The sequence below is a fragment of the Mus pahari genome, chromosome 7 (assembly GCF_900095145.1).
Source record: "Mus pahari chromosome 7, PAHARI_EIJ_v1.1, whole genome shotgun sequence".
NCBI classification, from domain to species: domain Eukaryota; kingdom Metazoa; phylum Chordata; class Mammalia; order Rodentia; family Muridae; genus Mus; species Mus pahari.
The window spans coordinates 33,398,417-33,424,008 of NC_034596.1; the positions used below are offsets into that span (position 1 = coordinate 33,398,417).

The 25,592-nt window shown below is 39.9% G+C and overlaps 1 long non-coding RNA gene across 1 annotated transcript; it reads right to left on the minus strand.

Moving 5' to 3' along the window:
- Positions 1-3,120: 3,120 nt before the first annotated feature.
- LOC115064415 lies at positions 3,121-18,956 on the minus strand. The gene is made up of 3 exons (XR_003844259.1): positions 18,719-18,956; positions 7,001-7,111; positions 3,121-3,588 (listed from the first exon to the last, which is right to left on the minus strand). It is a non-coding gene; the product is annotated as an uncharacterized LOC115064415 (long non-coding RNA).
- Between the last annotated feature and the right edge of the window lie 6,636 nt (positions 18,957-25,592).

Below are 25,592 nucleotides of genomic sequence, written 5' to 3' on the forward strand. Positions count from 1 at the left end.
TTACTCTGGCCATGCACTTAAATGATATCTATAAGGCTGCCAGGGAGAGGGAAGTGGCTTGTTGACTTTTTAATGCTTCATGTAATGGCCTGTTTCTTTCCTACCTGACTACTTCCTCATTCTCATGCCCTCCACCCACAAGTTTATTAGGCTCATTCTCTCCCATAAAACTCTCTTTAACGAGCCTTTCCCCTCTTTCCATTATTATCTCCATAGATCAGTAACCAATCGCCTGGGCGCAGAATTATGTCCAACCTGGTCCCACCCCTTTATTTTAATTAGAATACAAAATAATGGCTTAATTATGAGAATTTCATATGTGTAAATCAGCCGTGAGTTACAGTGTAATAAGCTTACATTTATTCGCCTTCTCCCCTCCCTCTAGCCTCTTGTTCTCCCTCCTTTAATCCCAGTAGCATGCCACCCCTCCACTCACATAGCTTTCACATCATATGTTTAAACCTATATTCTCTATTTGAGAAGACACATGGACACATGCTATGTCTTTCCCTTGCTCTTATCTATGTTATGTGCATATGTGTTTGTTTTAATCCCAGGTGTTGAATATGGGGCTGCTTCAGAGTATCCACAGCAGCTGCCTGTGATTTGTCTGGTGCTCTGGCAAGGGTGTGATTCTGCCACCTGGAGGTAGTTCATGCTTGGAATTCTGGGGACTCTTTAGAGAGTACAGAAATGCCAGAGTCCTGGGAGGCTGCTGCTCCCCCTGCTGCTTCTCAGTCCTGTTGTGGTTTGTCAAGTGGGCATGACCAAAGAGCAGAGAAGAAGAAGGTGGACTACATCTTTCCCTTGCCCTTATTTCTCCTACATTTACCCCAAGTGTCCTTCCATAGTTTTCACCATCTGTAATATTCCTGTATTCCAACTGCCTCAAAACCCAGCAGAACAGACCAAACAGGCACCCTGTTTCCCCCTAGGTATTTCTACATGGTTACACTGCCTCCCCTCACTCCATATACTTTGCTATTGTGCCTCATTCATTAAGTCAGCTAGCCTACAAGCACTCACTTCCTTATTTTCCCTTCACCAAGCTGTTACGTCTATCTTACAGATCCCGTCGTCCCTTACCCTGTTGCCTTTAAGACACCATATCTAATCCTAGCAGTTTCCTGCCGTTGATGATGAAATGGTACAGCCTGGCATGGATACTTACTGTGGGAGAGGCAATAGTCCACACACTTACAGTTCTATCTCATTTCATCTTAGAAGAAAAAAGTTCCCAGAGCAAGATATTGTAAGTCTTATCCTACAGATAAAGGAACCTGTGCATGAGGAATGAGTTGAGTCATTCTCAAAAGAGCATAGTCAATGAGCAGTGAGGCTGGAATCTGAACTTGACAATTCCTCCAGAGCAGACCACTTACCAGGCCATGCTGCTTCCAGGCCTCTGCAGTCAGCCTAGCTTTTCTTTTCAAAAAAGAAAAAAGAAAAAAGAAAAAAGAAATAAGAAAAAAGAAAAAAGAAAAAAGAAAAAAGAAAGAAAGAAAGAAAGAAAGAAAGAAAGAAAGAAAGAAAGAAAGAAAGCTTTTGTTTTCAAAACAAAACAAAACAAAAGAAAATCAAAAGACCATAAGCAAGCCTAGATCAAGGGTGCTCCGAAAGGATTCTGGAAAGCCAGCCTACCAGGGCTAGTAACAAAGCTCCAAGCACTCAGATTACATCACTGCAAAATTGAGCTATGCCAGCAAGGCTGTGGATTAGGAAATCTGGGCTGGGGAGATGCCATTAGGAAAGTGTTTGACTTGCAAATCCCCAGGACTTGTTAGCCAGCTGGCCTCCACGAATTGGAGACCTTGTCTCAAAACACAAGGTGGATGGCTCCTGAGAAATGTCACCTTAGGTTGATTTTTTCCCCCCACACATATGCATGTGATTTTACACACAAAGAAAAAAAAAACAAACAGAAAGAAAGGGGAAAAAAAATGAATCTGGGATTTCATTTAAATCCTAGATTCTATAACTTGCGTGGTTGTGTGGTTCCTGGCCACCTATGTTCCCTTTTCTTCCTCTAACCAGTGTCACGATTCAAATGCAAGGTGACTCTTTTCCTCTTCTAAGATTACCTTTTCTTTTATTGCCATTTACTATGTCTTTTCTAACCTAATTACAACTTTGGTTGACTGCCACTTGAACTGATAAAAGATGCTGAACTCTGGGCCCTGCCTTTTCCCTGTTTAATCTCTTCCAATTTCTCATTTTGATAATTCCTGACTCTCGATAACATCTACTCACCATCAGACTAAATTTTTTTGTTAGGACTTATGAGAAGTCAGTTCATCTGTGGAGAACCAAGGCTATTTTCTATCAGAAGCAGGTGATAAGTAAGTTCCATGTCAATACAGCATGCTTAAATGAAATCTTCAGTCTTTGTGAAGTCATACCAATAAGACTACTGTCCAGTCTATACATAAGGAAACATAAGGAAAATATACACTTAAAATCTGCTGTCTTTCAATTAAGGAATCAATTAGCACATAAGTATATACATGGATATATCATGAGTCATAAATTTGAAGATTCCATGAGATGATAAAAAGCAAATGCCTAGCCTTGTGATAGGCACATGGTAAATGTTGTATAAACATCATCTCCCTTTCTCATGGCTGCCCTGCAGATGTGTCTGTGACTGGATTATTAAGAATGTGACTAGGAAGGCTAGAGATCTGGGTCAGCAGTTAAGAGTGTACTGATCTTGTAGAAAACCTGAGTTTGGTTTTTATTACTCCTATCAGGTGCCTTATACAGTCTATGACTCAGTCTCTAAGGGATCTGATGCCTTCTTCTGGACTGAACTTCTTCTTCTAGAAAAGAACTAATAGGCACAGACCTACATGCACATGCATATATTTACACATAATAGTAAAACTATAATATCTTTAAATGTGACTAGTTAGTATGGCATGTAAAAAATTAATAGAACAAGCCCACTTAGGAAGTGGACATAACTCTGCTTCTCTCTCTCTCTTTCTTTTTTAAGATTTATTTATTATATTTATAGTAGTACAGTGTAGCTGTTTTAGGTATACCAGAAGAGGACCTCAGATCCTATTACAGATGGTTATGAGCCACCATGTAGTTGCTGGGAATTGAACTCAGAACCTTTGGAAGAGCAGTACTATTAACCGCTGAGCCATCTCTCCAGTCCAACTCTGCTTTTCTAATGGATCTTTCCAGAAACCACCACCACCATTACCATAGGCATTTAAAGTTGAAAGAGTGAAATGATATATCCTTGTATTTATTCCTTCCAGTGTTGTTCGCTTTCAATATTTTTGTGTCATCTGTGAAGCATCTCTTCTTCCAACGGGGACATGATATCTTTTCCATCCCTTTTCGGCTGAGATCACTGAAGACACACCAGTAGACATTCCTCCACAAGCTCAGGAGAGAACTGTCTCCTCTTTACACTGCTTCAAGCCTGAAGGTTTTAACAAACCACGTTGTCTTTCATCAGCCTGGTTCATGAGAAAGTTGGGCTGCGCGCTTCAGGCCTGCTGAGGGCGTGGAGCTTCCAGAGCACTCTAAGTATCCTTTCGATGGCATCTGTGTGAAGCAGGTCAGCGCTTTCATCTTTAAGAGTGGGTAAACAGGACACAGAGAAATTAAATGATAATGTTGCCTTGCGTCATGAGCTCGCTTGTATTTGAGCTGACTTCCTGCCTCCTAGCCCCAGCTATAACAAACATCAAAATACTAATCTGTGTATTGTTATATATCGGTGAGTCATCAGAGCGTCCTGTACTTCATGAAGCTGTACTTCACATCTCATGTGCTGACTGCCCAACTGACCTGCCTTCCCCAGCCCCTGACTTTTCTAGCTAGTTTGTACTTGTATGTTATAAGCCTTGCCTTAAGCTGACTTTTTACTCCCTCATTTGGGCTCCCTTGTTTATTACTCACATTACCTCCTGGATCTCACAACATATTGTGACACAAGGGCTCTATTGTAATATTGGGGAAAATAGGATTGCTTTTCTCTCCATGTTCCCTAGCACTGATGCCTAGCACAGTATAGTGACTCCAGAAATCATTTTCAGTTTAGGATGAAAAGATGATACATACATCAGTCAAGAGAGAATGTACTGTGATAGTAAATAGCGTATGCTCAATGTGATGTTATCTTCATTGTCAAGGTGACTGGATTAGAATCACATAGGGGACACCTCTAGGAGTTCCTGTGAGGGCATTCCTAGAGACAATTAAGTGAAACAGACCCACCCTGAAAGTAGGAGGGACCATTTGGAGGACCAAGGTTCCAGATCAAACCAAGGAAGAGATTAAGCTGAGTGCTAATACTCCCCTCTCTCTGATTCCTGACTAGTCCCGTGACCAGCCAGCTCGCACTCCTATGCCACGCCTTCTCCACCGAGATAGACTGGATGCCCTCCAACCATGAGCCAAAAAAAAAAAAAAAAAACTTCTTTAAACTGATTTTGTCAGGAGTTTCGTCACAGCAGTGAGAAAAGCAACAAAAGTACACACTTAATATAAATGCCCACGCAGGTCAGCAGTGGCTCAGTGGTGCAGGCTGAAACAACTGTGAGGAATTTATTTTCCTCTATAATTCTTCTACAAAATCATCTGTGTGATCTGTGAACTATACAACACTTTTGTGAAAATTTTACCTAACTAATATTGTTTTTGCGTGTATTTTACTCAACGATGCTTTTATCCCTTTCTCTTATAATTTGGATTTAGAATGTCTCCCAAAGGTCCACAGAGTAAATGTGTATTTCCTAGCTTAGCACTATTAGAACACGGTGCAAACTTAAGAAATAGAGCCTACTGGGAGGTTTTAGGACACTGTGGTACGCCACTAAAGGGAATAAGGGGCCCTAGTTTCTTTTCTTGCTTCTTTTTGATATCCAAACATTTGTAGGAAAGGTTTTTCCCACAGACTGAAAGCTCCAAACCTGTGAGTGAAAACAAACCTTTTCTTTTCATAAGGTTGATGATTAAAGGTATTTTTTACAGTATCAGAAAATTGAATAACATGCTTATACTATAAGTATAATATAATATAATATAACTACATTATATTGTCTACCACAGTGTAATCAAAAGCAATTTGGTAATTTAGACAATGCAAGGGTTAGAATACAGTGGGCCCAGCTATCTAATTCTAGCAACAAGGACTACTTAAGGAAGAGAAAAGACAGTATTTCATGGGCAAGGGCCACTGGGGGTAGAGAATTACCTGAGTCTGACTGAGGAAGCATGACCAGTAGACCAGAGAGAAAAGTTTAAAAACAACAACAAAAACAAAAACAAAAGCCCAAAAACAACCCTTGGGCTTGATTTGACCAGAGTCATTGTACAGTAAGTGTAGAGATGACAAGCAAAACACTCATATAACACCCTGATATGCATAGTATCTAAAAAGAAATACGAGTACCTGAAGAAACTAATTTGATGATAATCAGGTTCTGGGTTATTGCACAGCAGGTCTTAGTCAATAATTAATGGTATGGGGAAATAAGGCAAAGACACAATGTGATTGCAAGAAGATTATAGAAAGTGCTACACAGGGTTTCTTAGTCCCAGAATAACATGCTAGATGCCCTAGATCTGGAGGAGGATGAGGTCTGAATTCGAGGGCAGAATCCCAGTTGAATGAAATGAACCACGCCCTCAGGGCAGGAGTAGGCCGCTCTCATGTGGACAGCTGTGCCCAGTCCTTTCGGACACTCTTAACTAGCTAGTCCTGTAGTTCTCGGATTACCCTAGATACCTTTTACTGGCTTTTCTTGTTCTGGTGAGAACAGACCAAGGCTTTAGCAATAAGCACCACAAAGAAAAATGTTTTCTGTGAACTATTAGAAATCGGAAGTCTTATTAGAAAAGCTTCACTTACATTCATGTTTTAAATACATTTTACTCGAGTTTTCCTTGAGTTTCTGTGTGATTTCATTTTTCACAGATAGCAGATGTATCGAGGGATCTCTCTTTTGTATGGATGAAGTATGAGGCTAAATTTGTCATTTTTCTAAAATTCTACATTTTAAATATATTTTTCTAAAAAATCCATCATTTCTTCAACTTATTTAAGTTGGCATGGTTTTTTCATTTCCTACATTCTATATGTACTTGGACCTATTTCTGGATTTGACATTCTGTTCCACTGGTCTCTCTATTCACGCATCCACATTGCACATTTTTTAATTATAGAAATTTTATGGTATAATTATATCATATAAAGCTAGCCTCAACTCATTAGATTGTCTTTATTTAGAATATTTGTGTTTTTCTATATTAACTTTATGATTAATCTGTCTCTATCAAATAATAATAATTTCAGATTATTTTAAACATATTAACTTTGAAGAAATTTGCCTATTGAGTTTTGAGTTTTTCTTTCCATAAACTAGGAATGTCTTTCAATTCTTTCAGAATATAAGAATGTTTCAAAGCATTTCCTTAAGTAAATGTAGTACATTTTCCCCTTAAGATTTCTAAAGACTTCATTTCTGTTCTCATTAACTTTTTTCCTTAAATTACATAATTTAAGTGGTTATTGTTTCTATGTGTGCAAACTATCCATTTTTAAGTGACTCTAATCTCTACTTCCATTTTAAAAGTTTTACTAACCTCAGCATCATTTTGTATTCTAAATTACCAACATAGTATTTGTTAGCAAAACTAGAGTTTTGCTCTTTTCCAAGTCTTATACTTATTGTCTCTGTTTGGATTGAATTATCTAAAGACTCCAAGTCTAGTTGAGTAGCTGTGAAGCTAACTGCCATCCTTGCCTTGTTCCTGTCATTGCCAACACTGCTTCCAGGACTCTTATCTATGTCTACATTCTATATCTATATCTATATCTATATCTATATCTATATCTATATCTATATCTATCTATATCATCTATATCTATATCTACATACATTGTACTATGGAAATGTTTCCCAATTTGTAGAACTTTTAAAGTCTAGTCTTGTGTGTAGACTTGGGAGTGAGGATTGGGTATGTGTTTTATACAAACCTTGAGAAGTGATTCGAAGATACATTTTCACCTGAGATCAGTTCCTTGTTGTTCAACAGTAAATTAACCAACTGCACAGATATTCATCACATCGCGTTTTGTGTAGGACTTCTGCATACAAAGACAGGCCTTTCAGTTTGGAAGTTCATTTGAACAGAGGGCAAAGCCCCCAAAGCAATGGTGCTCCTGCAATCACTGTGGTGTGGCAGGTATGACATCAGTAGCGTCTCTACCTGAAGTTGAATGTTTCTACAGTTCATTCACAATGTACTTGTCCTATAAACTGCATCCTATATGTTTATCATCTTTTACTTTATAAACAATTCAAAACTGGCTTTCATGAATAGTCATTGCCTACATTAGTTTAAATTATTATGATATCTAAGTAAAATTATAAATTTACTGGGGTAGGGGGGTAGCTTCCTTGGAAAAGTGCTTTATTACCCAAGTGTGAGAACCTGAGTTTAATTACTAGTACTCACATAAAAAGTCACATCAAAGTCAGGCTTGATGGTATAGAGTTGTAATCCTTGTGTAAAAGAGTTGAACCCCACATCTCCATGAGCCACTTCAGAAAGCAAGGGCGACAGACCCTGTGAAATACTCAGGTTAGCCACTTGCCTTGCCACTCACATGCACTCATGAGCATACAACAGCCCATACAAACATACATGTGAGAATGTACACTCATGTACACATTAAAAAATAAATCTAAATCCCCTGTCCTGTCCTCTACGTTGCTTCTATGTATGGAATATAGCGAGAAAAATGACACCCTTGGAGATTTTTTTAACGATTTTATGGTCAAAGGCCAATCAGCTATGTACAAAACAGATTCCCCCATACCCCCTCAAAAAAAATTGAAAGCAAGTGTTTGCTTGTTTTTTTAAATTAAATAATTTCCATTTTAAACGTTTTCAACCTATTCCAATCTGACCTTGATATGGATACTTTGCTTCTTAGTGCCTACTGGTTGTCATTACTTTGTATTTGCCTTCATTCACTTTGAAGGTGATTGAAAGAAACTCAAATTCAAACGTTAGTGAGAAAAGATATGCTTGATTCTTTTCTTTTTTTTCTTTTCTTTTTCTTTTCTTTCTTTTCCTTTCCTTTCTTCTTTCCTTTCCTTGTCCTCTCCCTCCCCTCCCCTTCTTTTTTTTAAAATTTATTTATTATTATTTTCTTTATTTACATTTCAAATGCTATCCCGAAAGTTCCCTATACCCCACCCCCGCCCCTGCTCCTCTATCCACCCACTCCCACTACTTGGTCCTGGCCTTCCCCTGTGCTGGGTCATATAAAGTTTACAAGACCAAGGGGCCTCTCTTCCCAATGATGGCCAATTAGGCCATCTTCTGGTACATATGCAGCTAGAGACTCAAGCTGAGGGGGTACTGGTTAGTTCATATTGTTGTTCCACCTACAGGGTTGCAGCCCCCTACAACTCCTTGGGTTCTTTCTCTAGTTCCTCCATTGGGGACCCTGTGTTCCATCCAATAGCTGACTGTGAGCATCCACTTCTGTGTTTGCCAGGCACTGGCATAGCCTCACAAGAGGCCCCTATATCAGGGTCCCTTCAGCAGAATCTTGCTGGCATGTGCATTAGTATCTGGGTTTGGTGGCTGATGATGGGATGGATTCCCGGATGGGGTAGTCTCTGGATAGTCCATCCTTTCATCTTAGCTCTAAATTTTGTCTCTGTCCTTTCATGGGTATTTTGTTCCTTATTCTAAGGAAGAATGAAGTATCCACACGATGGTCATCCTTCTTGGTTTTCTTGTGTTTTGCAAAATGTATCTTGGGTATTCTAAGTTTCTGGGCTAATATCCGCTTATCAGTGAGTGCATATCTAGTGACTTCTTTTGTGATTGGGTTACCTCACTNAGGATGATATCCTCCAGATACATCCATTTGCCCAAGAATTTCATAANTTCNTTGNTTTTAATAGCTGAGTAGTACTCCATTGTGTAAATGTACCACAGTTTCTGTATCCATTCCTCTATTGAGGGACATCTGGGTTCTTTCCAGCTTCTGGCTATTATAAATAAAGCTGCTGTGAACATAGTGGAGCATGTGTCCTTATTACCAGTTGGAAGATCTTCTGGGTATATGCCCAGGAGAGGTATTGCGTGTCATTTGTTAATACTTTTCCCTGCCGCAGTACGAAGGCGACAGCATTCTAACCCTTTCCTGGGTTATCGAGTCATGAATGGTGTGTCTCAGACGCCTTGGTACCCATAAAGCCTTTGGCAATGAGCTGCCACAGAGATCTGTGGGCTGTTTGCTCTCAAACTCCATCTGCATGCCACAGAAGAATAACTGGTAACAAACTCAGGGGCTCTGGTTTTGTTTTTTTCACACTCATTTCTACACCCCAGCCACCGATTTTCCTTCCTCCACCCTTCCTAGCCGTCCCCCCTCCCTTAACCCCCCCCCTCCAGATCCACACCCTCAGATCCATTTCCTCTTCAGAAAAGAGCTGGTCTCTAAGAGATGACAGTCAAACAGGACCAAACAAGATAGAGTAAAAAAAAAAAAAAAAAAAAAAAAAAAAAAGATAGAGTAAGACAAGGCAAAAAGCCTTCCTAGTGAGCCTGGGGACAAGGTAACCCTATAGGAGGAAAAGAGTACCAAAGGCAGGCGAAAGGGTCAGAAATTCATCTGTTCTCACTGTTAGGAGTCCCGTAGAAACATTAAATTAACAGTCATAACGTGTATGCAGAAGACCTGGTGTAGACCCACGCAGACCCCAAGCTTACCGCTTCAGTCTTTGTGAGCATGTGAGCCCTGCTGACAGCTACAGCCTTAAGCTCAATTTTACACGTCATTGTTTAGGACAATACTGGTGTCACCATAAGGTATTTTGTAGAAGACAATTACAAGTGAGTAAGAATCTAATAAAATCAGAGACTTACATAGTACTATTCCAAACTGTGTTTCTTGGGATTTAACTTTCCCTTTCAAGAGCCGAATCAATACCATGCTAGTTATCAAATCTATCATAAGTGCCTACAAGGAAGATTTGAGTACTGTAAGGAATGGTAAGGGACCAATTCCTTCCCCTTGCTGTGCCCACACACCTACGGACCTTATTCTCTCTCTGTGCCTCTTTCATCTATGTTTCAATATGGTTTCATTGTTATGTGTATCTATCTATTAAAGTAGCTAATAGAGTAAGAGAGATTTATGAAGACAAATATACTGCAAAGTAGTAGTTTAAAAGTCAGACCAAGCTTGACCACCCATAGGAACAACCTTCAGCTGTAGACTCGAAGACAGAATTTCTTTCTTTGTGGCAATTAATGCTTGTCAGATGGAAACTTTTAATGACTTACGTGATTTTTTTTTTAAAGAGGTGACACTAAGTTTCAACTAATCATACACATTGAAAGTGGTAAAAATTCTTCATAAAATGGGCCAGTTGGTTTACAAGCTTTAGCCTCCATGTGGTCATCAGGAGCTTATTAGTCTAGTTGTCCTCGTGTGAAAAGCCGTAAGTATTTTGGGCTCACTTTAGGTTATTTATAATGTTGTCTCTTGGGCCTCAGGTGGTAGAGTTTTAATTCTAAAAAACTTAAATTCCAAAACAAATTTACTTTCAATGAAAGCACTATATTATACACTATTCTGTGCATTATATTCCAAGGGAGATTAGAATTCTTTTTAGAGCAGTAGGTACAGTGAACCCAAGCTACAAAGGCTGACATAATATTGCTCCAGTCAGGTGAGCAGGGCTCACAAAGCCCCGTGTGTCATGCTTACCCAAGCAATAAATTACTTTTCAGACAAAAATCGCCCTCTGAAATTGCTTTAGCTTTTCCTGAAGTAAAGGCATTGAATGCGTACTGCTGGGAGCACGTTATTTTGCTTTTTCAAGTTCAATTATTTTTTTCTGCTTGATAGCTAGCATCACAAGAGAACAAGATAGGTTCTTATATTTTACCATTTTCTCACTCATACTGAGTCTGGTTTTAATTTTTCTTCAATAATGATTCTTCCAATTTCATAACTTGGCCTCTAAGCATAGAAGTCTGTTTTCAAGTAATATTAAAATATCTGGAAAATGGGCAGGAGATCACTGAGACTGTGTCACTGCACAGCACACACGGGCCTGCCCCAGGCTGCCATCCTCCTGTCTCCTTTTTCAGTGTGCTAGGGGAGCTGAGGTGTGTCACTGCATCTGACTTCTAATAGGACTTTAATATCTAATATCATTTCAAGTTATTTCTAAGGATACACAGAAGCTACTTTTTAAAGTTTTTGTGGAATAAAGACCGATTTCTTGTTAGATGTTCATCTTACTTAAAATTTCATAAATCCAGAGAATAGAAAAAAAAAAACACCTCCTATTTTAGAATCTCTTGAGAGATGTGCTAAAAATATCACACATACATAAATAGGCTAGGATGTGAAGAAAGCAAAGAAGATCAAACAAAAACCTAATGTTTCTCTGGGATTTCAAACTTTGAGGAAGGCCTCAAATCTAGGTTAAGAAATCAGGTGAAGGAAAACTCAGATCATCCTCGGGTGCCTGTAGTTACTGCTGGACGAAGGCAAAAGATGCTGAGCGAATTCTAGCACACGGAGCTGTTTGTTTGGTTATTTTGATTCATGTGAACGTTGGTGAGAGTTTATGGATTTATAGTCCTTTCATGAATCGGATGGTAGCCACAAACCCTGCTCCAGGGTAAAAATGCACTTAAAACCAATCACACAGTTCTGTACAGTTCTAGGAAGTTTGCAGGCACACTGAGGCATGCCCCTGAGTGCACAGGGCTTTATACTCATCAGAACTCACTGCAGATAGGAGAGAGTCGGTTCATGTTGTCATGAGGCAAAGATTCATCTTTGAGTATGAGAGTACCGTGGCTCTTCAGGCTGGGGAGATAGTGGTAACAGCAGGCTGCAGGTCCAAGAGAGAGCAGGAAACTATCTGCTGCTCATGTCTGCTCCTCTTGGTTGAATGTAATGATCTCAGGGTTTTGTTTTTTTTTTTTCCAAGAGACATTTTCATCTGGTAGAAAACATACTTGCTAACAGATCCAGTTTTGCAAGGCCCGAAAGAACATCAAACACAAAGATGGAGTCCTTCTCCATTAGGCCTGCTAGCCTCTATCTACTGTCTCCAACACTAATCCAGTTGGGGTTTTAAGACCTCTGTGGCAGGAAGGTGGTTAGGCAGGCAGAGTCTGTAACTTTAAGGAAAACTAAACTCTTCAAATTTTGTAGCCAACATGTCAGGGCTCCTGAATCAGGGCTCTAAGACAGTTGAGATAACTAGCAAGGGATTGCCTTCTTCATCTTTAAGAAAACTACTTGAAGGGGACCATGAAGAAGGGGACGTGTTGACAACCAGTGGATAAACTGAGGCTGTGTGAGGGGAGGGGCTAGGGTATCAGTACTCTGCAGATAAACTGGCCTCCTGATGGTACACAGAGAGTATGCACAAGATGCATGTGAGATGTACATGTGTGCATATACATCTAGAATGTATTTTATTTTTATAACAAGCAGCAAACAAAGCAACATAGCATGCATTGTTTTGTGCTTCTAACACTTTTGTTGAACTTCTGCATCCTTAATAGGGAGCCAAAATCGACAAAAAGTGTTTGACAAAGATGAACACTGCCTGCTATTTTCTTCTTCATTAACAAGTGAGCTGTCAGGACTTTCCTCGTTTGTCAACAGTGTGGGCAGTATCTTTGCTGAATTGCAGAGTCGCTGCTGATACGTGAAGGCTAGTTCAATCTTTGGTGACATTCATGATGTAAAAGCTAGTCATGGCACTTTTTAACTTTACTGTGCATTTCCTGATCTCTTTCTTAACTCTGCAGAATCAACCAAACAATATTTTAATCTTTGTTTTCCACTCCAGCACACTTCTCTGAGTGCTTCCCCATGTAACAGACACCAGTGAACTCCATCTAACCTCACAGAGCAGTAAAATAATTATGAAGGTTTTTTTCCAATGTTTGTTACATTTATATGTAACTTATTCATTGTAAGTTTAGATACTTTAATATTTAATCATTCTTTCCTTTTTTATTTGCTTGTTGGTTTTTAAAAAATGGGTCTCTTGTAGCTGAGGTTGCTCTCCCACTTGCTAGTGTAGCCAAGGTTAGTGTAACCTAACCCCTCATGTTCCTGAATTTACATTCTACCTCCTAGATGACAGTCATTCACTGCTACACCTGGATTGTATATTTTAAGTTTTAATCATTGTATTAGAAAATCATCTAGAAAAAAGAGTAAGAGTTGAACAATTGCTCCTGTGAGACCATTCAAGCCAATCTTAGCAGACGGCTTACATGATCCTAAAGAGGAAAATACCAGCGAAGAAACAACTTGAACAATTGTTCCTAAGTTAGAGAGCAGCCTCAGTGGCTCTCTCTGCTGAGGGTTAGCTGGGAAAACAGATTCCTCAAACCATATTTATGAAGGTTCTATGTTAAGAGTAACTCTCATTTGAATAATTTAACTTTAGGATTTGATGGATTATAGAGTATTCACTATTTTGGGATTTTTCATATTCATTTTTTCTTTTATTAGTATAAATGATTTTTAAAAAAGCTTTTTGTATGGCTTTTACAAAACATGTTATTTCTAGACATTTATAGTTTAACTGAAAAAAAGGAGACAAAGCAGATTCTCTGAAAGCCTTCCTTGCTTCATGGTTGGCGTGTATGATTAAAAATGACTCTGATTCTTCATTTTGTGATTTGAGTCTGTCTTTCTTGTTTTCTCACAATCCTCTGGACAACTGTGAGTGGCAAAGTGTCAGGAGACAGTCTGGACATGCTGCTTAGCTTTGATGTACTATTTTTTTTTTTAAGACTAACAGAAATTACACTGAGAACATTTGATATTCATTTTATTTTTTTATGTATTTAGCAAGGAAAACAAGTCTCTTCCTTGGTGGCTTTCTTGTAATTCAAACTTGTACAAGCTTTAAGAAACAGAAGAAACAAGTGAATGGAATAATCTTTCAATAAATGAATTTGGAAACTGCATAATAGTACATCATTTGGTAATTATTTTGTCTGATATTATTCTGAGTTCAGATTTGTTGCCCTTAAGTCTTACAGGCAGGCACTGTCATACTCTGATTTCATTCCTTAAAATAATCAAAGAAAAACACAAGACCAAACCATAGAAATATAAGAGAAACAAACGCATTCAAATGTTTTTAAGGCCAGCTAACACTTTTAATCTCAGCACAGGGAAAGCAGAGGCAGGCAGATCTCTGTCAGTTCGAGACCAGCCTGATCTATATAGCAAGTTCCAGGACAACCTTGGAAATGTAGAGCAAACCTGTCTCAAAATAACAATAAAACTGTTTCTAGGCATCTGGTTTAAAACTAAAAGTTTAATAAACTAATAAGAGAAAAATAGCACGATCAGTTCATGTATATAATAGAATATATGTTCACGTGCTTTGTGACTTGTTCTTCCTGATAAGTGTCAGGTCACTGGGTCATCTCTCTGTCCTCTGATGGAGCCTGAGCTCCTGGTTGTAGGGGATGGTTTAGGAGCTGGGGACTAGCCTAGAGTGAAATAGCATGGGTTGGCCAAAGGACAGACTTATCAATATGGTGGATTATCAGGTGACTGGAGGGAAATGCCATCGGTCTGGGAAAGTAGAAAAGGCTAGGCTCCTAGAAGAGGAAAGTTAAAGAAAATGCAGCTGACACAGCTCGAGTTTGGCACCCCCCCCACACACACACACTTAAAAATTCTAGAAGTAGAAAAAGCATTTCACAGTAACATACTTACAACCACAATAATACAGAATTTAACTTTTCAGGCTGTCCTCAAACCCCGAGATCTTCCTATCTCTGCCTCTTAGTGTTGGGTTTAAAGGCAGGTGCCACCACCAACGGGCCTTAGGTCCTACCTTAAGCATAGGATAATCAGATAGTCTTTTCTTTCCTTTTTTAATATTTTATTTATTTATTTATTTATTTATTTATTTATTTATGAGAAGGGTCTTATTATGTCACTATGTAGCCCAGGATGACCTCTAATCTGTGGTTGTAACCCAGAATGTCTTCGTAATCTACCAGTCTCATTCTCTGTAGTGTACCACACAACTGCACACACACAGCTTGTTGTGTTTAAACACAGTTCAATATGTGGCTTAAGCTGGCCTCCGACTATATGCCCAAGTTGGTCTCTAACTTGCAATCTTCCTACCTCGATGTCTACCCTTACTCCAGTCTTTTTTTTTTTTTTTCTTTTTTATTGGATATTTTCTTTATTTACATTTCAAATGTTAGCCTCTTTCCCATTTTCCCTCCCTCCTGGAAACACCCTATCACATCCTTCCTCCCTCTGCTTCTATGAGGGTGCTCCTCCACCCACCCACCCAACTCCCGCCCCCTTGCCCTGGATTCCCCTACACTGGGGCATCGATTGAGCCTTCATAGGACCAAGGACCTCTCCTTCCACTGATGCATGACAAGGCCATCCTCTGCTACATATGCAGCTGGAGCCATGTGTACTCCTTGGTTGATGGCTTAGTCCCTGGGAGTTCTGGTTGGTTGATATTGTTCTTCCTATGGGGTTGCAAACCCCTTCGACTCCTTCAGTCCCTTCTCTAACTCCTCTATTAGGGACTATGCGCTCAGTCCAGTGGTTGGCTGCTAACATCTGCCTCTGCATTTGTAAGGCTCTGGCAGGACCTCTCAGGAGACAGCCATATCAGGCTCCTTTCAGCAAGCACTTCTTGGCATCCATAATAGTGTCTGGGTTTGGTGACTGTATATGGGATGGATCCCCAGGTGGGACAGTCCTTGGGTAGCCTTTCCTTCAATCTCTGCTCTACACTTTATCTCCATATTTGCTCCTTTGCTGACTTCAGTTTTGTACTGCAGTCCTGAGTATGTTTTCCCACAGCTTGGAGCACTGGGTATACGTGCACATTGCATTATATTGTTGGTGATGTTTCTCTGTAAGCTTTCCTTAAATAGAGTGTGATGGTTAATATTGGTGGCCAATTGACCAAGCCTAGACTTATCTGGCCTCTTGAGACTGGCCTCTTGGTTTGCTTGTGGGGACCATATTGACTACATTAATGGAGGTGGGAAAACTGCCTGTTGTGGGTGGCACCATTCCCCTGGCTGGTATCCTTGACTGTATAAATAGAGAAAAGGGACTGAGTAGCATATGCATCCTTCCTTCCCACTCTGCTGACTGTGGATGTAATGTCACTGAAGCTCTAGATGATGAGACTTCCTTGTTATGATGAGCTGTACTTTCATTGTGACAATAAATCCTTTCTCCTGCTGGATTATTTATTCATTTATTCATTTATTTATTTATTTATTTATTTATTTATTTATTTATTTATTTATTTATTTATTGGTCAGGAAAAGAAACTAAGACACAGAGGATCACACTGCATTTTAATCCATAGGATTTGATGGGAGAGCCAGATTCCAACTATTTCTTTCCTCTGATTTCAGGCTAAATTATGCCAGGCAAAAAATGTGAAGAGCAGAAACATGTTCTTTGAAAGCCCTGATCACTAGGTGGTAAGTGATGCTAAGTGTTTCCACTACGAATTCCACAGCCATCTGTAGTCCACTTTAAGGTTAATCAGAAACAATGTATAAACAAAAGAGCAAATTCCATGATTCTATTAAAGAATTATCTTGTTAACTAGCCAATCATGTATTTCTTTTTTTTAAATTTTTTATTAATCATTTTATTTGTTTACATTTCAAATGTTATCCCCCTTCCTGGTTTCCCCTCCATGAACCCCTCACCCCATGCCCCTCCCCTTTGCCTCTAAGAGGGTGCACCCCACCTACCCACTCACTCTGGGTTCACCCTCTAGCATCCCACTTTTCAAGCCTCCCTGGGACAGAGTGCCTCCCCTCCCACTGATGCCAGCCAGATAAGGCAGTTCTCTGCTACATATGTCGCAGGAACCATGGACTGGCTGGTGTATACTCTAGTTGGTGGTTTAGTCCCTGGGAGTTCTGAGGGGTCTGGTTAATTGATACTGTTGTTCTTCCTTTGAGGTTGCAATCCTGTTCAGCTCCTTCAGCCCTTCCCCTAACTCTTCCATTGGGTCCCAAGGTATAGTCCAATGGTTGGCTGTGAGTATCTGCATCTGTCTTAGTCAGGTACTGGCAGAGCCTCTCAGAGGACAGCCATACCAGGTTCCTGTCTGCAAGCACATCTTGGTATCAGCAACAGTGTCCAGGTTTGTTGTCTATGGATGGAATGGATCGCATGGAGGAGTGGTCTCTGGATGGCCTCTGCTCCAATTCGTTCCCTTCATTTCCTTTAGCAGGTACAATTCTGGGTTAAAAGTTTTGAGATGGGTGCATGGTCCCATCCCTCTACTAGGGGTCATGTCTAATTACTGGAGGTGGTCTTTGTTGGGTATTTCAGATAATGTCATTCCCATTGTGTCCTGGTAGCCTCTTGAATACCTGGCATCTGGGACTTTCTAGTGGTTCCCCAAGTTCTCCCAACCCCCACTGCTACTTATTTTTATTCATCCTCCTGGCCTTCTGGCTTCTCTCCTGCTTCCCCCCATACATGATCCTGCCCCCTTTTCTCCCTCCCTCTCCCCTCACCCATCTAGACCCCTTCCTCCCTATGCCTCCCTGAGTATTTGTTCTCCCTTCTAAGTGGGATTGAAGCATCCACACTTTGGCCTTCCTTCTCATATGGTCTGAGAGTTGTATCATGGGTATTCTGAGCTTTTGTGCTAATATCCACTTATCAGTGAATTCATATCATGTATATCCTTTGGGGTCTGAGTTATCTCATTCAGGATAATATTTTCTAGTTCCATCCATTTGCCTACAAAGTTCATGAAGTTGTCATTTTTAATAGCTAAGTAGTATTCCATTGTGTACATGTACCACATTTTCTGTGTCTATTTTTCCATTGAGGGACATCTGGATTGTTTCCAGCTTCTGGCTATTATAAATAAGGCTATTATAAATAAATATGAACATAGTGGAGCACGTGTCCTTGTTATATGTTGAAGAATCTTTTGGAGTATATGCCTAGCAGTAGTATAGCTGGGTCTTCAGATAGAACTATTTCCCATTTTCTGAGGAACGCCAGATTGATTTCCAGAAGGGTTGTACCAATTTTCAATCCCACCAGCAATGGGGGAGTGTTCCTCTTTCTTCACATCCTCACCAGCATCTGCTGTTGCTTGAGTTTTTGATCTTAGCCATTCTTATTGGTATAAGGTGGAATCTCAGGGTCTTTTTGACTTGCATTTCCCCGATAACTAAGGATGTTGAACATTTCTTTAGTTGATTCTCAGCTATTTGAGATACCTCAGTTGAGAATTCTTTGTTTAGCTCTGTACGCCATTTTTAACTGGGTTATTTGACTATTTGGTCTAACTTCTTGAGTTATATGTATATTTTGGATATTTGCCCTCTATCAATCACCTATTTCAAAGCAGGTGATTTTCTTATAGAAGCAGAAAAAATTGCACACTACACACACACACACACACACACACACACACACACACACACCCTCATTCATCCCTCCATGTAGCATTTCTATCAATATAAGCAAACAGGTCCCATTGAAAGCAGAACATTTGGCTTTCGGGTAGCAACGGAAAGAGCGCTTCCCCAGCAGGAAAGCCCGAAAAGGACATCTATTTTTAAAAATAACATGTGAAACCCTCAGCATTTTGCTGATTTAACGAACAAGACAAATTACAAATCTTACCCATCTAAAAGAGGTGAAGGTCCTTACAGATTTCAGAACAGGCTGATTTCGCACATGCCTTATTTAAGGCTTTGCTCTTATATGCCAGCAGGGTTTTGGTGGTTGTTTGAGAATTTTGTTTTGTTTTGTTTTCCTCCCCCAATTCTTCTGATTTCTGATCATCTGCACATATGCTTTTCAAAGCAGGAAGTGTCTCATCCTGGGTGGAAAGGTGACAATGAAAGTTCATTACCATACGCAAAACAGTTCACAGCAGCCTGTGTCTGCTCAGCAGTGAGGCTCTCAATAAGGTGGTGGGTGATGAATGTGCTTGTGGAAGAAAAGTGATAGGAAAGGAAACTGCAACTTGCTCCTTGTCAGTGAGTATCAGAGTTTTAAAGCAGAAAGAACCCGGAGAACCTTTTGATTTGCTGCACAGGTTTGGCCTGGTGATTAAGATAACCTGCTGTGCTATGAGCCATGTAGCGGGGGTAATCTAACTATACGTTTCAATCTACCTTTACAGAAAAAGAAACTACAACTTAACTGGTGAGTTTTCACTTCAAGGATGTTGTTCTACTAATACCAGGAGGCAGGGCCACGCTGCAAACCTTCTGTCCTCAGCTCTATTTTTATTGCATAGGCAATGATTATCCAGGGCACATGTGTAATTTCTCTTCCATTTAGCTGTTTATATATTTACTACAAGTAGTTTTCAGCTTCAAATCTTCACTGAAAACAAACTATCATTGATGAAACGGTGAAGGCATGCCAGACTAACTTCAAGCGCACTAATACACTGCCACAGAACAGTGTATCCGGGTTCTGAGAGCAAACTAGTAAAAAGCTAGCAGCCTTAGTTGTTGGGCCAGTAAGACAGGACGCAATATAATGGCAGTCTTTGATTTCACCCTTCTTCTGTAAACATGGAAGTAGCTGAGGTAAGCCTTATATAAGGAGACATATTAGGCTTGGTCTAGAACTGATTCCTTTTCTCATTTCCTCCTTTGAAGACAAAAACAGGAGGGCAGAGTCCAATCACACTCGTGATTCGTGTCAAATCCAAGACAAAGATGTGTGAAATGATATAGTTTTAAGGTTTACCTTAATGCATCTGAATATAAATACAGATATAGTAATTACTGACCATATAACTACATGATATACACATGTGTTTATATAAGACTATATGTATATATGGTAAGATAAATGTACCTCTGTATATTTACTTTTAAAAATATTGATTCTACTATTATATTTGTTGTATAAGTTGGGCAAAATATTTTTACTCTCTGACTTTAGTTTTCACCTTTGTAAGATGGGAATAATAACAGTCATTATCTTAAGGGGTTGTTGTGAAAGCACTTAGAATCTGGCACACAGTAAAAACTTAGTAAACATTAGCTGGTTGGGTATTATAGAAAATGTCTACTCAATAAAGTCATCGGTTGTTCAGATCTACAGATGAACATGTGAAAGCAACTGTGATAGCTTCTTCCCTTATGTTTTAGGGTCATGAAACTGTTCCATATGAGAATGAGGGTAAATACATGGCATTATGAATTTGTGAGGATGCACGGAACTTCACTGCACAGGCAGCAAGGCAACCTTCACAAATAAAAACAAAACCAAGCCATGTCCATCTGGTTGATCTCAGGAATGAAAGTCAACGGCCACCAGGAATCCACTGTGTTATAAATACAGGAAACAATCTCACTGAAGGTTAGGGAGAAGAGGTGCTATACCAAGCATCTTTGGAAATGTGTGTGTCTATAAAACTAATGATTCTGCAGGCATAAACTCTGTACTCTGGGTAATAAATGTTTCCCATGAGAGTAGATGCTAATAATTCTGATATTGCTATACATGCATTTAGAAATGTGTGTGAATGATTGTATGTGCCTCTGAGTGTGTGTGGGTACTCACATGGGCTCATGTGTGTACTAGAAGGTAACTTCAGGTGTTGTGTACTCCTCACAAATGCTGCCCACCTCCTTTCAGGGTCCTGCTTGCCCTGGAGTTCATCATTGGCTGGGGTGGCTGGCCAGTGGGCTGTGTCTGCCTCCCCAAGGCCAAGATTACAAGTGTGCACCATAATGTTCAACAATTTTATATGGGTTCTGAGGATCAAACTTATGCTTTCAAAATAAGCACTTTACTGAGTGAACTCTTTCTTTGGTCTCTCTCTATATATTGAAAGGAACAATTAAACACACACACACACACACATATACATAAACACACACACAGATGAAAGAAAGTCAGCTTATTACTACTGAAGTATGAATTGTACATAAACAGAGAAGGCTATAATGAGCTTTCTGATAATGCTAGATTTGGAGAAATTTGTATACATTTTTATGTGTTTATAGATATTGATTCATATATCCTAGGCTGGCCTTGAATTCCTGCCTCAGGCTCCCAATCAGTGGGACTATAGGGCTGAACTAGCATGACCAGCTATGTTTAGCTTAATATAGATATAGATGGTTATGTACAAACATACTTGTAGATGTATATACATGCATTTCTGTTCTGGTTTGTATGCTAAGTGCCCTCAATAGATGCATATACTTGAACACTTGGTGACACTCAAGGGTCACTGTTTCAGAAGGCTTTGGAATCTTTAGGTCTGTGTGGAATGGCTGACAGAAATTGGTTTTGGGGATAGGTCTTAAAGGTGGTCTCTATTCCTGGTTGGTTGTAGTGAACAAGCTGCAATCTGTGGCTGCTAAGAAAGCTATAGGATTCATTTCTTGAAATTGATCCAAAATTAATCTCTCAATACTCTTATAGGGGCTTTTCTCACAGCAATAAGAAAAGTAAGCCGGGCGTGGTGGTGCATGCCTTTAATCCCAGCACTTGGGAGGCAGAGGCAGGAGGATTTCTGAGTTCGAGGACAGCCTGGTCTACAAAGTGAGTTCCAGGACAGCCAGGGCTATACAGAGAAAGCCTGTCTCAAAAAACAAAAACAAACAAACAAACAAAAAACAAAAACAAAAAAAGAAAAGAAAAGAAAAGAAAAGAAAAGTAACTCTGGCAGTTTCTTGGCTCTGTTGGCTCTAATGGCCCGCAATGAGAACCAGTCCAAGCAGGAAATAGTACTTCCAGAGCCCAGGTCTTGTTTCTAAGATTATTTCTCAATGAATGGAACGGAGGTTTCTTTGAGAAATGACTGATTTTAGGCCTGGCTGAGGAAGGGCCAGTTATAGCCTATGCAACCAGAAGTGGAGGAAGTAGTCAAAAGGAAAACAAAACAAAACAAAAAAGTGCCCAACACCCATCAACCCCAACAACAACAGCAACAGCAACAACAGCAACAACAACAATACTCATCCCACACTGATCAGAACACATGAAAGGACAAAGGGCAACCACAAGCACATCACTGCATAAAAAGCAGAGATTCAGATGAATAAACTAGTGCTGGATTACAGCTACCAGTATAAAAGAAGTACCAACGTCCCCATATCTGTAGTCGTGATTTGACATTTCTGCTTTGCTTCCTGTGTTCTAATAGGTCACTGCCCACCCATGCTTGGGCAAGGTACTGCCATTAAACTTGGAGTGTTAGACACAAAAAGCAGACATACCAGGGACATACCAGGGCTCAATGGGGAGGAGGTCAGGGGAGGGAGGGAAGGAAAGTATGAAAGAAGATGATGTGACTAAATTTATTATTGTTTGTATGAAACTGTCAAATAAACAAGTTTTTCAAAATACAGAAGTGACAAGCCTCTCATGGAAAAGAATTCCAAGCAATTTGCTAATGCACTGTCCCCAGAGAAGAACAGTGTACACGTCTGCACTTTCTAGGAAAGGACTGCCTTTTGGGACACTTATACAGAGGAGGGAAGCCCCTCACAGGGGCTTCAGTACCAATACCAGTGAGGTGCTAAGCAGGTGACCTGAGGAACCTGTCATGGATCTCTAAGGCCTCTTCTAAATGCCTGCTATGGTACCATACTAAATGCCACCGCCAGTGTCTGTAATCAAGAAGAAAATGTTTAAAAGTGGTCTACATCTAGCCTTTGTGGTTTTAAATACTCAAAAGAAAAAGAAGCAGCCTGTATTTGTACATGCATGTATGGGGCATGTACATGCTATGGTCTATGTATGCTTTGAGGACAACCGTAAGGACCAGTCCTCACTGTCTGCTTTGGTTGAGGCAAGGTCTCTTTTGTTCTTCCTGTTGCAGATACCAGGCAAGCTGGCCTTCAAACTTCTTCTCCCTGGGGGAGCAGCAGGGTTAAGGATTTGACCTACCTAGATCAGCTTTTCATGTATTCTGGCGATTTGAACTCAGGTCCTCAGCATATATAAGGACAAATTTATATCTATCTATCTATCTATCTATCTATCTATCTATCTATCTATCTATCTATCTATCTATCTACCTAACTACCTATCTATCTCAAGCATTTTCCATCAAGCCATCTCCCAGCCCAAAGTATTTGCTTTTAAAACCATTGATTGGGCTATTACATATTTGTAATGTACTCCTATATAGATCTTAGTGTAATTTTGTTTCAGAGCTATTATTGAAGAGATAAATGAACATTATCATTTTGTGGTTCTCTATGCTCCCCATTACTTGCCTGTGTCAGTAGATCCTCAGTAAAGTACCATGCATGAGAAGAAAAGGATATGCTGGGCTAGTCAAAGAAAGGATATGCTGGGCTAGTCAAAGCTTGACTTTACAGCTCTGAGACTTGAATTATCCTGCTAACTTCAAACTGAATGGGGCTACACTGTTGTGTGTTCTTAGAATGTTTGTCTGTGTCCAGTATGTTATTTCGATCTTTTGTTACGGGTTTGGCTCTGTACCTTGTTAATGCAAGTATGATGCTTAATGCTCTCTATAGGTCAGGGTACATCAGCAGCAGGTGGCTTATTTCAAATCTGTTAGAAGTGAGGATTTGGAGGTTTTCATCATAAAGATAATAACATATTTAACTTTCCTCATTTGATTTAACTGAATACATATATTGCAATATTGTGAATTTTATAATCATTATTTAATAATAAAACTAAAATTGGCCTATTGCACACAAATTTAAACATGAATATTGCTGGGTAGATGCAATTTGTTTGGGAAGTTAAGGACACATGCTTTTTCAGTTTCTCAAAATGAAATTAGACCCATTTTGTGGAAAGATGAATATATCAAAAATCTTTTTTTGTTTCAAAACTAAAGAAACTGGCAATAAATCTTCAGCCTTTGGAGGCTTAGACATCAGGATCATCAGTGGCCTGTCCTAAGTATCTAGGGTTAACTTTTGCCTGCCTCCTCCTCTGGGTCATCCTCTCTTACTCAGGCTGATTCACACAGCTGTTAAGAGCAAACCCTCTGCTGTTTCATGTACTTTGAAATAAAGCTTGTGTTGTTTTAAATTTCTTATCGGTAGTCCAGCAGCCTCCTATCTCAGACTTCCTCTAAACCAGCTGGCAGGAATAGGACATCCTCAAGGTCACAGGGGATGAAGTTTCGACCCTTGCTAAAATGGGGGCTTACTTTGACTTTTAGAGTTACTTGCTTGTGTAGGCATTTTCTTCTCCAGCTACATAACTCAGTTTCTGTAACTTTCTGCAAAAGTACATTTTACTGTATTGCTTTAGCTAGCAAACTGATGTATATCCAACACTGCAATACTTTTGTACAACAACATTGTAAGATGGTTAAGAGAAACTAGGCCAATAATCCTGGCAGGGTTGAAAACTCAAGGCTCTCCTTGGTTATAGTGAGTTCACGGCCAGTTGGAGGAACACATTGAGACTCTATGTAAAGACAAAGAGTAACAAGAAATCTAGAGATATAGTTGACGGGTAGAGCTCTATTCTAGCAGGCAACGAGGCCTAGGTTCATTCCTAGTGTCACCAGGAAAATACAAAGTCTGTCGTGACACCCTCTAGCTCTGCAGTGACTCAAGTGATCGTTCCAGAAATACAAAATAAGAGTATGCAACATTAAGTTTTAAATATTTGAATTTTCAACACAGAGGATTTGTTTCCAGCTTCCATTAGGGTATTTTCCTGAGGTCTCTTAGGAAATGGCTCACTATTCATGTAAGAAACATTGAACATCCACTCTGCGCCACATACTGGTCCAGTGTTTGGGAGCATTGAGGTGGCATAGCTGAATACATGAAATTCCTGATTTCATGAAGCCTGCACTCTGCTAGAAGGCAGAAAATAAGAAGGGGAACCAGCAAGTATAAGTACTATGAAAGGAGAACACAGCAAACAGAGAAGATGGTAGGTGAGGGACAACACAGTAAATGTGAGCCCGGGGTAGGCTTCCTTGCTGGTATTGGTAAGAACTGTCCTGAATAGAGCCAATTGTGCTGGTTATTACTGTCTAGGTGTGCTCATCACTGTCGCAGGACAGTAGGATGGCCAGTTATTACAGGAGCAGGGAGTGGGCCTGAGTGGTTAGAACGAACTTCGTAGTCGAAATAAGTTGTGTGGGGGGTGTTGGGAGGGGTGTGTGGGGGCAGACAACCAGCACAGGATTTTTTAGGTCATACTCAAAGATTCTGGCTGGGAAATCTGATCGGAAGGACTAGGAATCTTGCTTTGTTCCCAGGCTTACAACATTCTGAATGCTAAAGGCACACCCACGTCACAGCACAGGTTTGTGTACAAATCCATTTCCACTTCTCTCCCCTTTCACACAGGGTCTCCCTTTAGCTAGGGATGGCCTTGAACTGGCTTTGCTTACTTATTTCTAACCTGACAATAACCCTGTATTTCTTTTCTTTTTTTTTTTTATTATTATTTTCTTTATTTACATTTCAAATGCTATCCCGAAAGTTACCCATACCCCTCCCCCCACCTCTGTTCCCCTACCCACCCACTCCCACTACTTGGCCCAGGCCTTGCCTTGTGCTAGGTC